Raw genomic sequence first — 19,660 nt, 5'->3', positions numbered from 1 at the left:
GTTGTCCGCATTTCTGTTAAAATAATTCCACACCGAAGAGGTGATTTTTTTTGTAATTTGACCAGGCATGTCAATGGCCATATTCGTCCCACGGACAACAAGTGTCTCCCCGGGTGACTTAAACAAACCACCTCACCATCAGAATCCTCCTTGTCAATTTCCTCCTCAGCACCAGCAACACCCATATCCTCATCCTGGTGTACTTCAACAGTGACATCTTCAATTTGACTATCAGGAACTGGACTGCGGGTGCTCCTTCCAGCATTTGCAGGGGGCGTGCAAATGGTGGAAGGCGCCACCTCTTCCCGTCCAGTGTTGGGAAGGTCATGCATCGCAACCGACACAATTGGACTCTCCTTGGGGATTTGTGATTTAGAAGAACGTACAGTGCTTTGCTGTGCTTTTGCCAGCTTAAGTCTTTTCATTTTTCTAGCGGGATGATGAGTGCTTCCATCCTTATGTGAAGCTGAACCACTAGCCATGAACATAGGAGAGGGCCTCAGCCGTTCCTTGCCGCTCCGTGTCGTAAAAATGGCATATTGGCAAGTTTACGCTTCTCATCAGACGCTTTTAATTTAGATTTTTGGGTCATTTTACTGAACTTTTGTTTTTTGGATTTTACATGCTCTCTACTATGACATTGGGCATCGGCCTTGGCAGACGACGTTGATGGCATTTCATTGTCTCGGCCATGACTAGTGGCAGGAGCTTCAGCACGAGGTGGAAGTGGATCTTGATCTTTCTCTATTTTACCCTCCACATTTTTGTTCTCCATCTTTTAATGTGTGGAATTATATGCCAGTAATATATCAATAGCAATGGCCTACTGTACCGTACTGCTATATATATATATATATATATATATATATACTGGTGGTCAGCAACAATTCTGCACTGTCCTCCTACTATATACTGCGCACAACTACAATGCAGCACAGATATGGATAGTATACTTGACGACACAGAGGTAGAGCAATGGACTACTGTACCGTATTGCTCTATATATATATATATATATATATATATATACTGGTGGTCAGCAAAATTCTGCACTGTCCTCCTACTATATACTGTGCACAACTACAATGCAGCACTGATATGGATAGTATACTTGACGACACGGAGGTAGAGCAATGGACTACTGTACCGTACTGCTATATATATACTGGTGGTCAGCAAAATTCTGCACTGTCCTCCTACTATATACTGCGCACAACTACAATGCAGCACAGATATGGATAGTATACTTGATGACACAGAGGTAGAGCAATGGACTACTGTACCGTACTGCTATATATATAATGGTGGTCAGCAAAATTCTGCACTGTCCTCCTACTATATACTGCGCACAACTACAATGCAGCACGGATATGGATAGTATACTTGACGACACAGAGGTAGTGCAATGGTCTACTGTACCGTGCTGCTATATATATATATATATATATATATATATACCGGTTTTCAGCAAAATTCTGTACTGTCCTCCTACTATATACTGCGCACAACTACAATGCAGCACAGATATGGATAGTATACTTGACGACACGGAGGTAGAGCAATGGTCTACTGTACCGTACTGATATATATATATATATATATATATATATATATACTGGTGGTCAGCAAAATTCTGCACTGTCATCCTACTATATACTGCGCACAACTACAATGCAGCACAGATATGGATAGTATACTTGACGACACAGAGGTAGAGCAATGGACTACTGTACCATACTGCTATATATATACTGGTGGTCAGCAAAATTCTGCACTGTCCTCCTACTATATACTGTGCACTACTACAATGCAGCACAGATATGGATAGTATACTTGACGACACAGAGGTAGAGCAATGGACTACTGTACCGTACTGCTATATATATACTGGTGGTCAGCAAAATTCTGCACTGTCCTCCTACTATATACTGTGCACAACTACAATGCAGCACAGATATGGATAGTATACTTGACGATACAGAGGTAGAGCAATGGACTACTGTACCGTACTGCTATATATATACTGGTGGTCATCAAAATTCTGCACTGTCCTCCTACTATATACTGCGCACAACTACAATGCAGCACAGATATGGATAGTATACTTGACAACACAGAGGTAGAGCAATGGACTACTGTACCGTACTGCTATATATATACTGGTGGTCTGCAAAATTCTGCACTGTCCTCCTACTATATACTGCGCACAACTACAATGCAGCACAGATATGGATAGTATACTTGACGACACAGAGGTAGAACAATGTACTACTGTACCGTACTGCTATATATATATATATATATACTGGTGGTCAGCAAAATTCTGCACTGTCCTCCTACTTTATACTGTGCACAACTACAATGCAGCACAGATATGGATAGTATACTTGACGACACAGAGGTAGAGCAATGGACTACTGTACCGTACTGCTATATATATATATATACACTGGTGGTCAGCAAAATTCTGCACTGTCCTCCTACTATATACTACAATGCAGCACAGATATGGATAGTATACTTGACGACACAGAGGTAGAGCAATGGACTACTGTACCATACTGCTATATATATATACTGGTGGTCAGCAAAATTCTGCACTGTCCTCCTACTATATACTGCGCACAACTACAATGCAGCACAGATATGGATAGTATACTTGACGACACGGAGGTAGAGCAATGGTCTACTGTACCGTACTGATATATATATATATATATACTGGTGGTCAGCAAAATTCTGCACTGTCATCCTACTATATACTGCGCACAACTACAATGCAGCACAGATATGGATAGTATACTTGACGACACAGAGGTAGAGCAATGGACTACTGTACCGTACTGCTATATATATACTGGTGGTCAGCAAAATTCTGCACTGTCCTCCTACTATATATTGCGCACAACTACAATGCAGCACAGATATGGAGCATTTTCAGGCAGAGAACGTAGATATTTGCAGCACACTGAGCACAGATATTTGCAGCACACTGAGCACAGATATGTGCAGCACACTGAACACAGAAACTGAGAGAACGCAGCCACGTCCTCTCGCTATCATCTCCAATGCAAAAGTGAAAATGGCAGCGACGCGTGGCTCTTTATATGCAATATGAATCTCGCGAGAATACCACAGCGGGATGATGACGTTCGGGCGCGTTCGTGTTAACCGAGCAAGGCGGGAAGATCCGAGGCTGCTTCGGAACCGTGTAAAATAGGTGACGTTCGGGGGGGTTCGGATCTCGAGGAACCGAACCCGCTCATCTCTAGTTAAAATACAACTCCTCATCTGGCTCTTACTTCTGATCCGGTATGTGAAGGGCCTCTCTCACAGCGAAGATGAGGGCCACCACTCCTGGGGACAGAGAGCTGCCCTCATCCATATCATCATCATTATCTACGTAAAGCTGATCAGAATCAGACTGGATAACGTGTGGCAGTGAGCGTTTATGTGAAACCACTAGAAAGGGCTGAGAAGCCTTTTGGAATCTGCTGCCTTGGCCACAGAATCAATAGAATGTTTCAATACCTGTCTCTCCCTTTTAGCTGCATTAACATTCTGGATCATGCTAGTAAAGCTGTCCAACCAGGCAGATGCTTGTGAACTGTGTCCTTGTGGAGACAAGGAACATTGGTGGTCATTCCGAGTTGTTCACTCGCTAGCAGTTTTTAGCAGCCGTGTAAACGCTATGCCGCCTCCCACTGGGAGTGTATTTTAGCTTAGCAGAAGTGTGAACGAAAGGATCGCAGAGCGGCTAGAAAATAATTTTGTGCAGTTTCAGAGTAGCTTCACAACTACTCAGCGCTTGCGATCACTTCAGGCTGTTCAGTTCCTGTATTGACGTCACGAACACGCCCTGCGTTCGCCCAGCAACGCCTTTGTTTTTCCTGGCACGCCTGCGTTTTTTTCGAACACTCCCTGAAAACGGTCAGTTGACACCAAGAAACGCCCTCTTCCTGTCAATCATTCTGCGGCAAGCAGTGCAACTGAAAAGCTTTGCTAGACCTTGTGTGAAAGTACATAGTTCGTTGTAATAGTACGACGCGCGTGCGCATTGCGCCGCATGCGCAGAAGTGCCTTTTTTTGCCTGATCGCAGCGCAGCAAACGAAAGCAGCTAGCGATCAACTGATCAATGACCCCCATTGTTCACACATGAGTTACCCCGCTGGAGACGGGGATGAATTACAGGCAGTACACCTAACCATGTCCACAGACATCCTTCACAATGTAAAACAGTGCAGCTCACTGACCAAACACCTCCACACAGACACTAGAGAGCCCGTGGATCGACACCAGCACATAAAGAACACAGCTGAACAAGTGAAACTGAGTGTATGACCTGATAGGAGTGCAGCGGCGCTACCGCTAGTGTGCTCCCCCTGTCTAAGACTCCCTGGTACCAGTATAGAGACCTGTAGCAGCTTGGGTCTCTGGAGGAGCAGCGTTGCATGCAGCTTGATCCACAGCAGCAGGAAATGGCGCCTTCCTGTCTCAGGTCCCGCTCTGGGAAGCCCCATCCCCTGTAATGGCGCGCGGCCCCTGTTAACAGATTATACTGGCAATGTAAAAAATATATATAATAATTATATATATATATATACAGTACTCCCAAAGCCTTTCTGTGACAGTAAGCACTGAGGGGCATCTGCCCGTTGCCAGTACGTCCGCGGCAGGCACCGCAGCTCAGGGCCCATGACCGCCGCGCGACCTGCTACCAAAACTACACCTGGGACCCGCTAACCGGGACGCCGGTGTAACACTCACCGCACCTGTATCTTCGGCATCTGTTAGAGGGTGGCGGCTAGCTGCTGGAGTGGGCACACATACTAATGATGTGTGATCAGCACCTCAGGAGCTCAGTGTCCTGTCAGCTGGGATTATGAACCATTAACCCTCATTAGGTTAGTTCAGTCCCCCCCTCTAAGTCCCACAAAGCAGGTAGTCTGTCTGCCAAGCAGAGCTACCTGAAAATAATAAACTAAATTAAATTAGAAGAAAAATCTCTGGAGCTCCAGAGACGTGCACCCGGCTCCTCGGGCACATTTTTCTAAACTGAGTCTGGTAGGAGGGGCATAGAGGGGAGGAGCCAGCACACACATACTAAAGGTTTTTAAAGTGCCAGGCTCCAGTGGACCCGATCTATACCCCATGGTACTAAAGTACAAGACCCCAGCATCCACTAGGACATAAGCGAAATTCATAATAGTTTATATCTGACCACCTGGTATGAATTGAGAATGCTAGATGGTGATCCCCAGATTACCTTATCGAGTAAATGGTGCCATAAACTATCTACGGTATGGGAAACGTGTGTCATATATTTAGTTCACCAAGTCTTTTATCGTTAAACAAGTATTGTAGACACCTTGTTTCACATTATGTGCTGTATAATATAAGTATTCATTGCTATTCCTTATGTGATATGATTTCAATGGCTGATCAATAATTCAATTCTACTGTCAGTGTTGTATTATTGATGTACAACTTCTTTTATATTTGTGATGACTTGCCTAAATAAAAAACAAATGGAAAAATAACCCCTAAAAGCTATAAATGCTAGTGTTTACTGTTTTTGTACTGTAGCAATTCCCTATTCTGCTAACATTGGGTCGGGGAATTGGGTAAATCTAATATGTTGGAAATCCCTGATTCTAACAGAAAATGATTGGTATCAGTGAGTCAGAAATATTTAACATACTGAATTTACCAGGTTCCTTGATGGCTCGCTGATCATCAATGTCCACCAATCTGCATTTTTGATTGCCGACTGGAAGATTGGATTGGCATCAGGGAATCACATCACTGATGTATGGCCCACATAAGACATTACCCAAAGGCAACTGCAGAATTATTTTTTTTAAATGTCCTCAGAAAATACAAGTACACTAATCACCATATATCATGGGCATTGGATGGCACATGTGAAAGTATAGGCTGCTGGGAGGGAATCCTGGGCCAGCGGAACCTGATAAGAGCTGTAAGTGAGGTATGGGGGGCTCCACAAGCAGGGGGAGCTGCTGCCACCAGACATGGTATGGCATTTCTCTTTGCACTGAATCAGGTCTCTCCTTGTCTGTGAAGTCTTATGCTGGGAGCAAGGGACAATCTACAAAGTACTTGCCACTTTACAAGTATATCCAAACACTGTTGAATACACTTGGCGACTCTCTTAGGGGCCTTCCGGAACAGGTCACCTGGTAAGTGACTAATGTCTGGGTCCCCGATGGTTGATTCCCATTAGTTTCCCACAGTCACATTAGCTCTGCATATTCATGCCTCAAAAGAAACATCCTTTGTGCAGTCACAGAAATACCAGGCTGACTACTGTACACTGACTGTCCATGGCAGTGCTTCCTCAAGACATATTAACAGTGCATGTTTTCCAAGTCTCCTCACAGAATCACAATTGAAATAATTAGAATGAATACACTTGTGCTCCAGCACAATGGTGGAACTTGCGAGTGGTGGGCCCAGGTGTACAAATATGATTTGGGCACCCCTCCTTCCCATGATGAGAGACAGCGGGTGACTGGGACAAGCAGTGGGTGACAGTGAGAGGAAGAGGGTGAAAAGGAGAGGGTTACAAAGAAAGGGTAATGAGCAGAGAATGATGGACAAAGGATGACTGAGAGGCAGACAGGGAGAGGCAGAGAGAGACGGGGAGAGGCAGAGAGTAATGAGCAGAAAGTGACAGGTAGAATCAGAGGGGGATGAGCAGAGAGCGATTGTCAGAGGGTGACGGTAAGAGGCAGAGGATATTGAGCAGAGGTATGACCGGTAGAGGAAAAGATGACAGTGAGAGGCAGAGGATGACATGCAGAGGGTGATGGTGAGAGACAGAGAGTAATGAGCAGAGAGTGTCAGGGAAAGGCAGAGGGTCATGAGCACTAATGGTCTGAGAATATCGGGCTTGCACCGATAGTTGGAGAGTATCGGACTTGCACCTGTCGTTGGAGAATATCGGACTTGCACCAGATGTCTGAGAATATTGGACTTGCACCAATGGTCACCGTGTTAAGAAGTTGAACTCAGAGAAATACAGGAACTATGGGGTACATTTACTAAGCAGTGATAAGAGCGGAGAAGTGAATCAGCACTGAAGTAACATCTATAATTTGCATACTATAAAAAGATACAGAGCTGCTGATTGGTTGATGGGGAACTTTCTCCACTGGCTCACTTCTCCGTTCTTATCACTGCTTAGTAAATGTATCCCTTTGGTAGCGACTGGAAACTCTGAGGAGCGAAGCTACAAAGCTCACTCACAGAGCTGTGTGACTTATGGCACTGGCAACCTGAACACTGAGAAGCAGGAACCTTTAAACCCCTTGGTGACACAGGATTGGCTGGGAGTGTCAGCTGACATTCAGGCTGCATGGCATTAGCTAGAGACTGGTCAGCTGACACTAAGCAAGATGGCGACATTCATGCTGCTGGTCTGGCAAGAGCATTGCACACAGAAGACCCAGCCTCAATCGCTGACACTACTGCAGCCGTGTGAACAGGCAAAGCACACCAGACTAACTTTAGCAGCATCCCCTGGGGCCGTGGCAGTAGGCAATAAATGTTGCTGCGCACCCACTATCTGTATAATAACATCTACTTAATGTGTTACCATTTCACCATGTCTCTCAGTGCTGATAGCCAGAACCACAATCCTGCTAACTTCTCAACCCATGTGTGCCCTGTCTGTAGCTGTAGGAGGCATCTACACACACATACCATCTTTACACATACATTATTTTCCTATCTTTATATTCTCCCTCTTCAGACCACTTGTTTCTCCTCCCCTCATCTGGTTGCTACCCCCAGATGCAACACAGACTTCTTTTTGGCCCCATATCCAGAATACAGAGATGGAAGTGAGCCACAGTGCAGGCTGGTGTAGAAGAGAGGGCTTTTGCTGCACCCCACAGTTGGACAGGTGGTAGTCCTACAGCTGCCAACAGCTGTCAGACTGACAGCTGATGGATCTGTGGACACTCTATGTTGATGATCCAATCAGCAGCAGGGGACCCAGTGGGCATCTTTCTTTGCAGTGGCCCCAATACAACTCACCGATTGCACTGCTGGTAGTTCCGAACCTGCTCCAACAAGGAGATATGGAAAACTTGTACTGTTAGTGTGTCCCAGTGAGTGGATTTAAGAAGCACTAGTCTATGGCAGTATTTCTCAAACTCAGTCCTCATGGAAGCCTAACAGTATGTGTTTCCAAGGTATACTCTGGAGTAATTAGTACCACCTCTATAGCTTTTCTCCAGCCAGATAATCTGGAAAACATGCACTGATAGGGTTCCATGAGAATAAGGTGTGTCATATATCCATTATTTGGGGGTCACCACTTCCTTAGGGATTCCAACCATAGGCTAAGCAGTCTAGAGATAGTTGGCATTGTGGCAGGGACACCCCACGCTGCGTGCCTCCCTACTAAAGGGTCACCAGCCCTCGCTGTTTAATCCTATTGCTGGTTAGTGAACAATAGGGGCGACCCAATGCAATCCCTTATTATTCACTATCAGTTTGTAGTTTTTTTTCTTCTGTTGTTTGAACTATACAAGCCTACACAGATCTTAGGAATCTGTGCCATGCATGCAAACTTGCCTGTCAGATTCAGGTAATTTATATGGATGAGATTGCGGTGGTTAGCTTAGAACACGGTGCTTAATAAATCTGAAGTTTCTATTCCTCTAATGGTAAAAACATTGATTGTCATTTTAAGTTCTATTCTATTCTTTGTTGCTTCCTCTATCACTTGGAGTACCACAAGGCTCAGTCCTAGATCCCCTGCTTTTCTCAATGTATATCATGTCTCTTGCCACTTATTATCGCTTTTGGATTTCAGGAAAATCTGTACACAGATGATACTCAGATCTACCTATCCTCTCCAAAGTTCTCACTATCTGCGTTTGCCCGTGTTACTAAATGTCTTTCTGCAATCAACCCTACCCCTCAAGCTTGCTGCCTTGGTGTCATCCTTGACCCTGAAGTGTCCATTATTCCCACATTCAGTCTGTTTCCAAATCCTGTTACATACATCTAAAAAACATATCCAGAATACACCTGAATCCATGTGTAATATCCCACAAAGTGACAGCCTGTATCCCTGTACAGAACTGGTACAAGAGGGCTAGTGCAGACAGCACGACAACATGGGGTTAATTGCCTGCAGTGGAAGACCCTTTAAGAAACACACAAGAGGCGGGACCAGACTTGCCTACCCTCCCGCATTTAGCGGGAGGCTCCCGATTTTGACTTTAGCCTCCCGCTGCCCCGGAAGCCCTGCTAGTCCTCCCGCTTTTTCCCTGCCCTTCGTGAGATTACAGACTGCGCATGTGCGAGACCTGAAAAGCCGGGGGGCAGGCCATGCATGGAAAAAGTAACCACGCGCTTCAACCTCTGTGTGATAGATCCCGATTAGAAAACCATGCTAGCAGCTTTGGAGGAGTGTGAAGACCCAGGTACCTGCAGGCGCCTGTAAGGCACTGAAGCCAGCCGCTGAGATTCCCATAATGGTCTGGGACTGATGATGAGGAGACGGGCCGTCACCCAGGTAACCGGAACATGCAGCCATACCCTGGGAGCCGCTAGCGGTGTGAGCATCAGGCGTTGTATTCTGTCCTGAGGCATGCATTTGTCGCCGGCAGGGTCCCGAACTGCACACTCTGCCAGTGGCCCCTTCCCCCATATGTTTTTTTTCTAGTGACTGCTGTCCTTTATCGTCGCCCCCGCCCCCTCCCCCCTGCAGCATTTTGATGCGCTTTGCAGGCCTGTGGGGAGGTGGCAGAGGCAATGCATTGCAATTTCCATATAACCTATTTGGCTCCACCCCGCCCCCACTGAACAACCTGTAGTCCTGCTGCAAGTTCCGCATCAAGTCCCAAAGTTTATAATAAGTAAAAGTACTGTGAATTACACAGTAAAAAAGTACAGCTCTGAATTAGGCCTCAAATACTCATATTGTACTGATAGGTAAATATATGAAGCAGTGAAAAGAGTGGAGAAGTGAGCTAGTGGAGAAGTTGCCCATGAAAACCAATCAGTATTGACGTAACATTTATAATTTGCATACTATAAAATTATATAGAGCAGCTGATTGGTTGCCATGGGCAACTTCTCCACTGGTTCACTTCTCCAGTCATCACTGCTTCATACATTTACCCCATAGTCACCTTATCTTGTTCCATCTATCTACCTAAAGTATGAGAATGTACTGTGCAGAGTACCTTACAGTAGTGGCTAGATCCTCTTCAGTAACTGTGGTAAAATTTCATACTTGCCTGCCTGACCCTCTCCATGAGGGAGAAATGCTCTGTTCCTGGACTTTCCTGGTAATGTATGATTGCCGTCACCTGTGGTGAAACACCTTTCTTATCAATTAACTAGCTCACCACAGGTGATGGCAATCATACATTACCAGGAAAGTCCAGGAACAGAGCATTTTCTCCCTCATGGAGAGGGTCAGGTAGGCAAGTATGTGGTAAATACCATCTGACAGGGGGAAGAGCAAGGACGCTAGCAGTTTATCTGTTCACAGATCACCATTGCAACTAAAATGTCTATAAGGATAATGTATCAAGTAGTGAAAAGAGTGTAGAAGTGGTTGCTATGGGCAACTTCCCCACTGCTCCATTTCTCCACTATTTTCACTGTTTGATACATAAACCCCTAAAGCTTCTGACTCATCCCCTCTCTCACCTACACACCTTCCAAAGCGTCACATACTGTAGAAGTATGAACTGACACACAGATGCCTACAAAAAAAAAAATCTGGACAGTATTGCCATCTAGTGGAAGACCTCATAGAGACACATGGATTGATTAACATAAATTCAGTTTCAATTGGATAGGCAGGTGAAAATTTTATGCAGTTCAACTTAATTTCTTGTAACATACTGTAAAAGATATGTGTGTGTGTGTGTGTGTGTGTGTGTGTGTGTGTGTGTGTGTGTGTGTATATATATATATATATATATATATATATATATATAAAGTAATGTTTGTAAACAGTAGTAATATAACAATCGATTTTAGCTTCTCAAAATGACAAACAAGAGAAAACCTTTCTGGCTATCCAGTGTTTCTGCCCTGCCTCTCCTGTCCTGCTCTATGACAGGCAGGCTGGGGTAGGGATAGCCATCGACCATAGGCGATTCTAAGTCAACAGTGGTTTATGGCCGGTGTAAAATACTTTTGCCATCGATGTGGGAGGCCCAGATGGTTTCCCTCCATCGATGGCAAGGAATAACCAAATATTTTTGTGTGTGTGGCATAGCTCCACCCCCCAACATCTGCAAAGCCCCGCCCTACATTCTGATTGGGCCAGTCGGTGAAAGAACAGGGATGACCAGTGGTTGTGGAAACCATCGATGGTTATCCACTGCACAGTTGGCAATCGTTGATGCATTGCCATCTATGGTAACCATCAATAGCAATCCCTAGGCTGAGGCAACAGCCCCAGTTCCCCTCCCCTTATCTGTGCTCACTCGCCACCCACCTCTTCTGCTCCACCCCTACCTCACCTCCTCCACTGATTAGTTATGTAATAGTAACCTTCTTATATGTCACTTTATATCATAAACTTTTAGAATTAGGGAGACTAATTTTTTATCATTTTTTATTTTATAATACTTATTATATGCTAATCACCTTTCATTGATTCATATATGTCAGCTATGCAGCAAGACAATGCAAACATTACATCATTTATAGCAGTAGTTATCAAATTGGGAGCCTCAGGACACTTGCAGAGGTGATTCAAACAACTTTGAGAACCACTGATTTATAGTCATAATGGATTATGGGCCTAATTCAGACCTGATGGCAGCAGCAAAATTGTTCTCTAATTGACAAAACCATGCTATTTCAGATTTGATCGCTGGGCTGTGTTTTCACATAGTTGGCGATCAGGTCCAAACTGCGCATGCGTATGCACCGCATAGCACAGGCACGTCAGACAACAACAACTGGCATCTCCGATCAGCGACTGGATGGTGCGAAAAATCCGTTCGCATGGGCGTTTGCAAGGTGATTGAAAGGAGGAGGTTGTTTGTGGGTGGCAACTGAGCGTTTACAGGGAGTGTCCAGAAAAACGCAGGCATGCCGAAGTGTTTTCAGAGAAGGTGTCTGACGTCAGCTCCGGCCCTGATCAGCCTCTTCTCATTGCACTGAATTAGGCCCTATGTCGGGACTCAGAGGACTCTGCCACTGCTTGCCAGACTCTCCCGGACTGCTGACCTGTAAGACACCACTAGCTGCCTGGCCCCTTCCTCTATGGCAGAGTGGACGCTCATAGGATATGTAGTTTCAACGTAAACATGCACTGGAGAGCCGCAGGTTGTCACGGACATGCCTGCTGGGTTGTGCATCAGTCACAGCCAGAATGTAGTATTTCTATGCAGCACTTGGTAAGTATTTAAAAACAAAACAAAAACATCAGGCCCACAGCTTCCATAGATGACGGGGCACTATTTTGGTTCTGCCATGGCATAGATCATCATTTATTTGCACTCCTCAGTGGTCGATGTCCAACTTTAAATTGGAGTTTTGATGGGTCCACCTAGCTTTAGTAAAGGGGAACTTGAAGATTCCCTTTTTCCCTTGATGGCCAGTCTTTTGGGGAATGGGGCACTGTGTCTTTAGAAGGAAGTTGCAAAACACCCTAGCACTGACCCTGCCTGACACATTCTGGAAAACTGGAACCTTCTATAGTAAACACTAGTCACCTTCTTCCATCCTCTGGCCAAATTAACCTGTTAAGACCCATTTCTCTTACGTCCTAGAGGATACTGGGGTCCATTTAGTACCACGGGATATAGACAGGTCCACTAGAAGCCATGGGCAGTTTAAGAATTTAATAGTGTGGGCTGGCTCCTCCCTCTATGCCCCTCCTACCAGACTCAGTTTAGAAAATGTGCCCGGAGTAGCTGGTCACGCTGAAGGAAGCTCCTGAAGAGTTTTCTGCATTTATTTTCTATGTTTGTTATTTCCAGGCAAGGCTGGTTAGCACCAGCCTGCCTGCTTCGTGGGACTTAGGGGGAAGGAATGGCCCAACCTCTTGAAGGGTTAATGGTCCCGTTCCCCGCTGACAGGACACTGAGCTCCTGAGGGTACTATTCGCAAGCCCCACCACGGCGAGTGTACATTCCCGCAGCACGCCGCCACCCTTAACAGAGCCAGAAGAATGAAGAGTGGTGAGTACTGAGCCGGCCATTGTGGCGGCACAAAGGTACGGAGACGCACAGCTTCTAAGTGGGGCGGAATGCGTCTCCAGACACAGTACACAACTGCATCTCAGTACACTGTAAACAGTACCCAAACTGGCAAACACAGCCTTAAAACGGTTCTGCTCCATTTTAAGCAGACAAATTACCTCAGCCAGTATAAAAAAAGCGAGAAGACCGCGCACCATTGTAGGGACGGGGCTTCACTATGAGAGGATCCAGCAGCTCACCAGCGCCATTTTCCCTCTGCAGTGGACACAGATCCTGACTGACAGGGACGTGCAGCTCCTCCGGTGTGACTCCAAATTACCTCAGCGGTACCAGGGGGTGAGCGACTATTAGTGTACTAAGTCCCCTATCAGGGTAATTAGTCTGTTACCCGGCTAAGCTTGGTATTAGCGGCAAGGGCATGGTGGGGGCTGGCTCCAAACAACTCTATGTCTCCCTGAAAGAGCTGTTTGTGGGTTACTTGTGCTTAACTGTGTGTGTGTGTGTGTGTGTGTGTGTGTGTGTGTGTGTGTGTGTGTGTGTGTGTGTGTGTGTGTGTGTGCGCTGTCACATTTACATTATGTCAGGCAAAGAGTGTGTTTCTTGTACAGTGTAGTATTACTCTTCACCAGGGGGCTCACTACTGGGTACTCAGGGTTCACAGAATAGCGGGGCTGAACCAGAGTGCATTAATTCTCTTAAAGAAATTATCTTATCTCTTTCTACAAAATTGTCCCGCAATGAGAAAGAGACGGAATACTTAAAACAGACTGGATGAGTTTATGAACAGAGACTCAGTCCCCAAAACAGCGTCTCAATCCCCTCCCATTTGTCCGCAAAAGTGATCTCTGGCCCATATCCTGCAATCTGACTCTGACGCTGATGGTTCAGACTTGGAGGAGGGTAAGGTGGACTTGGAAGGGGGGGGGATGCGGCTCTGTCACAGGGAATAGAGGCTCTTATAGAGGCTATCAGAGATGTTCTGCATATTCCTGATAAGGTGACAGAGGAGTGTGAGGAATCTTATTTTAATGTAAAAATAAGTCCTCAGTCACTTTTCCTGTGTCAAAGGAATTGAATACCCTGTTTGAAGAACCGTGGGTTAATCCTGATAAGAAATTTCAGATCCCTAAAAGGTCCTCAGGACCCCACACAGTGCATGTTTTACAGGTAACCCAGCAAGTGCACAGGTGTATTCATTATTCACTGACACATTTTAAAAAGTCCACAGGTGGAGCAAATTATTTCACTTGCGATTCTGTGAGGAGACCTGCAAAACATGCACTGTGTGGGGTCCTGAGGACCGAGTTTGAGAACCTGTGCTATAGAGGATAGGAAAAAAGGGAAAATCCACCAATAGTGGACGCATCAGTCTCTAGGCTGTCACGAAAAATTGTATTGCCTGTTCCTGGTGCAGCCTCCCTAAAAGACACGGCTGATCGTAAAATGGAGACTATACTCAAATTATTGTACACAGCTACTGGGGTGGCCCAAAGACCCACTACTGCATGTGCGGGGATCACAAAAGCCACTGCAAAATGTTCATGTAACCTAATTGAGGGGTTAGATTCCTTGTCTAGGGGGGGATGTTGTTTTAAACCTGCAGCATATACAGGACTCTGCGAACTTTATGGTGGAAGCCATAAAAGAGATAGGCTTGCTTAACGCACGCACCACCGCTTTGGCAGTGTCGGCACGCAGGGGCTTGTGGCTACGCCAGTAGACTGCTGACACGGACTCCAGGAAAGGCATGGAAGGCCTTCCATTCACAGGAGAGGCCTTGTTTGGAGATGAACTAGACAAATGGATCTCCACAGCTACTGCGGGTAAATCTACGTATCTTCTTCCCGCAGCCCCCTCACCCAAGAAGACTTATTCAGCTTCTAAGTTACAGTCCTTTCGGACTGCCAAGTTCAAAGGCAAATCCAGAGGTGCTTCTACGTCCTCCAGCAGCGCAAGAGGTAAACCACGTAAACCAGCAACTGTAGGTACTCAGGAACAGAGCTCAGGCTCTGCTTCCTCAAAGACTTCAGCATGATGATGGACCGCAATGCCTGGAAGGCTGTCAGGTGGGAGCCCGCCTACATTCTTCAGTCAGACCTGGTCACGTTCGTGCCAGGATCCCTGGGTCATAGATCTTATTTCCCAGGGCTACAGACTGGAGTTCCAAAAGCTCCCACCTCACAGATTCTTCTAATCAGGCTTGCCAGTTTCACAAGAGGCAAGTATTACTTCACAGCATGTCATCCAAAAACTGGTACACACTCAGGTCATTGTTCCAGTTCCACCTCATCTGCTCAACAAGGGGTACTACTCCAACTTGTTTGTAGTACCGAAACCGGACGGTTTGGTAAGACCGATTCTGAACCTCAAGTCTTTGAACCCTTACTTACGAGTGTTCAAATTCAAGATGGAGTCTCTGAGAGCGGTAATCTCAGGTCTGGAGGAGGGGGAATTCCTAGTGTCTCTGGATATCAAGGATGCGTACCTTCACATTCCGATCTGGCCGCCTCATCAGGCTTATCTACGGTTTGCATTGCAGGACTGTCACTACCAGTTCCAGGCCCTGCCATTTGGTTTCTCCTCGGCACAAAGGGTGTTCACCAAGGTGATGGCGGAGATGATGTTTCTGCTCCGCAAACAGGGAATGAACATAATTCCATTACCTGGACGATCTACTGATAAAAGCACCATCCAGGGAAAGGTTGCTGGACAGCATTGGTCTCTCACAAAATAAAATAGTGCACTGACTATGTGCTAAAATACTATGTTAGGCAATAATGTATAAGCGTGCAAATACCTGTAAAAAAGAAAAGGTTAAAAAATGGATAATGTTTACAGTACTCTTAAGTGCTGAGGTGAAAGTCTGTTTGTGTTCCGTTATTGTGGGAGTTCCATTTAACTGCCGGCAGTTCGTCTGAGGGTGACTATCTGCCGCTCCCTAACACTGCCTACCTTTAAGATGTTTCCGCTTCGGTCTTTTTCTGCTTGGCTGGTTCCCGCACTGCGTCTCTTTCCTCTCTCGCCCGTCGGCGCAAGTTGGATGACGTGATGGATCACCGGACTCTGTCACTGTCGCTTACCAACGTGTTTCGGGCCTCTGGGCCCTTACTCTTAGATAGTGCCTCTGATCTGAGGTCTCCTTTTTATAGGAAATCTTCATTAAACAATTAACTAATTAAAAACCATTATATATAAAATTAGTGATATCTTTTTTGTTTAAAAAGTAATAATCTACACAGGTATTTGCACTTATGTTATGTGTTGCTGTGTTTAATAAAATTGATAATGTGTCTAACATAGTATTTTAGCACATAGTCAGCGCTCTGTTTTATTTTGTAATTCCATTTATTCTTGATCGGAGCTGCTTCTTCAAGTGCGGGTGATAATTACATTTCTATTGGTCTCTCAACGAAACTCCTCCAGGATCACTGGTGGATTCTGAACCTTCCAAAGTCTCACCTAGAGCCAACAAGGAGGCCCCCATTCCTGGGAATGATACTGAACACGGAGTCGCAGAAAGTGTTCCTTCCGTTGGAGAAGGCATTGGTAATCCAGTCGATGGTTCGGGATGTCCTGAAGCCTACCCGGGTGTCGGTGCATCTGTGCATTCGCCTTCTGGGGAAAATGGTGGCCTCCTACGAGGCTCTTCAAAACGGAAGGTTTCATGCACGACCCTTCCAGCTCGATCTGTTGGACAAATGGTCCGGATCGCATCTTCATATGCACCAGAGGATCCGTCTGTCGCCAAAAGCCAGGATCTCCCTTCTGTGGTGGCTACAGACTTCTCACCTCATCGAGGGTCGGAGGTTCGGAATTCAGAACTGGATTCTGTTAACCACAGACGCAAGCCTCAGAGGTTGGGGAGCAGTCACTCAGGGGGTGCAGTTTCAAGGAAGATGGTCAAGTCAGAAAGTTGTCCTTCCAATCAACATTCTGGAACTGCGGGCCATATACAATGCCATTCTACAGGCCTCACATCTTCTTCAAGATCGGGCCATTCAGGTCCAGTCGGACAATGTGACGGCAGTGATGTACATAAACCAACAGGGCGGAATGAAAAGCAGAGCAGCAATGTCAGAGGTGTCAAGAATTCTCCTCTGGGCAGAAAGAAATGCTGTGGCATTGTCAGCGGTCTTCATTCTGGGAGTAGACAACTGGGAAGCAGACTTTCTCAGCAGACACGACCTGCACCCGGGGGAGTGGGGCTTTCATCCGGAAGTGTTCAGGTGCTTGACAAGTCGATGGGGATATCCACAGATCGACATGATGGCCTCTCATCTCAACAAGAAGCTCAAGCGGTATTGTTCCAGGTCGAGAGACCCACAGGCAGTGGCGGTGGACGCCTTGATGACTCTATGGGTCTATCAGATGGTGTACGTGTTTCCTCCACTTCCTCTGATCCCAAGAATTCTAAAGAGAATAAAAAGGGAAAGGGTTCAAGCAATATTCATTGCTCCGTACTGGCCAAGAAGGGCCTGGTACGCGGACCTTCTGGAGATGCTCCTCGAAGATCCGTGGCCTCTACCTCTTCGCGAGGATCTTCTGTAACAGGGCCCGTTCATCTTTCAGGACTTACCGCAGCTACGTTTGACGGCATGGAAGTTGAACGGCTGATTCTAGCCAGAAGAGGGATCCCTCACAAGGATATTCCAACTATGATCCAAGCCAGGAAGGAGGTAACGTGTAAGCATTACCATCGTATTTGGAAGAAATATGTCTCTTGGTGTGAGAGCAGAAATTATTCTGCGGTGGAATTTCATCTGGGACATTTCCTGCTTTTTTTGCATGCAAGCATGGATGTGGGCCTGCATCTGGGCTCCATAAAAGTCCAGATTTTGGCCTTGTCCATTTTCTTTCAGAAACAATTGGCTTCTCTCCCTGAGGTCCAGACGTTCTTGAAAGGTGTTCTGCACATCCAACTTCCCTTTGTGCCTCCCACGGCACCTTGGGATCTCAATGTGGTGCTGAGGTAACTCCATTCAGACTGGTTTGAACCATTACAGGAGGTGGACGTAAAATATCTTACGTGGAAGACCGACACATTGTTGGCCTTGGCTTCAGCAAGACGTGTGTCGGAGCTGTGGGCTTTGTCTCACAAAAGTCCCTATTTAATTTTCCATGAGGACAGAGCTGAATTCAGAACTCGTCAGCAATTTCTTCCTAAAGTGGTGTCTGCATTTCACATCAGCCAACCTATTGTGGTTCAGGTTGTCACCGACACCTCTGCTACTTCAAAGTTTTTGGATGTTGTGAGGGCTTTGAAGGTGTATGTAAAGCGAACAGCTCGTCACAGAAACTCTGACCTGCTGATTGTTCTTTATGATCCTAATAAAATTGGGTGTCCTGCTTCAAAGCAGCCATTGCATGCTGGATCAGGCGTACATCTGTACAGGCCACTCTACTAGGTCGGTAGGTTATTCCTGGGTGGCTGCCCGAGGTGTCTCGGCTTTACAGCTCTGCCGAGTGGCTACTTGGTCAGGTTTGAACACATTTGCTAAGTTCTACAAGTTTGATACTTTGGCCTCTGAGGACCTTCAGTTTGGTCAATCAGTTCTGTGGGAACCTCAGCACTCTCCCACCTGGTTTGGGAGCTTTGGTACATCCCCATGGTACTATATTGACCCCAGTATCCTCTAGGACGTAAGAGAAAATAGGATTTTAATTACCTACCGGTAAATCCTTTTCTCGTAGTCCGCAGAGGATACTGGGCGCCCGGTGCTTCGTTCTTCCTGCACTGTTACTTGGTTAAGTAATGTTGGTTCAGCCGTTGCTGTTCCTGTTTCAAGTTTGGTTAGCTTGGCTTTCCTCTTGTTGTGTGTGCTGGTTCGGAATCTCACCCACTATCCTTATCTATCCGTCTCTCAAAGTATGTCCGTCTGGTAGGAGGGGCATAGAGGGAGGAGCCATCCCACACTATCAAATTCTTAAAGTGCCCATGGCTCCTAGTGGACCCGTCTATACCCCATGGTATCCTCTACGGACTACGGGAAAAGGATTTATTGGAAGGTAATTAAAATCCTATTTTTTCTATTAATATGACATACATTTGTGCACAACAAAATGCTATTCATACATTTGTGTTCATATAGACCCAATGTCCTATACAAAGGACACTTATTAATTTTATAACTGGGGCTTGATTTGTAAAAATATTGACATGTTCATATTTAGAATGTTTGATTAAGTTTATCAATAGATATTTTAAAAATATACATTTTCTTATTATGGGTTTTAATAGGTTAATGCCTCCATTCCACCCTATTTTTATGTTGTGAGACACACTGTCACACACTATCCATGTTTTCTCTTTGTGTCATATTAATATTTTAGTATGAACCATAATTCCTCAACAAATATAAGAAATAAAGAACACATTTTAGTAATTTATTTTATTTTTTGTGTGAAATTTCCTCTGCAACACCCATATTCATGAACCTTATCCAGC

Source organism: Pseudophryne corroboree, chromosome 2 (genome assembly GCF_028390025.1).
Source record: "Pseudophryne corroboree isolate aPseCor3 chromosome 2, aPseCor3.hap2, whole genome shotgun sequence".
Classification (NCBI taxonomy): domain Eukaryota; kingdom Metazoa; phylum Chordata; class Amphibia; order Anura; family Myobatrachidae; genus Pseudophryne; species Pseudophryne corroboree.
This window is presented reverse-complemented; position numbering follows the sequence as displayed.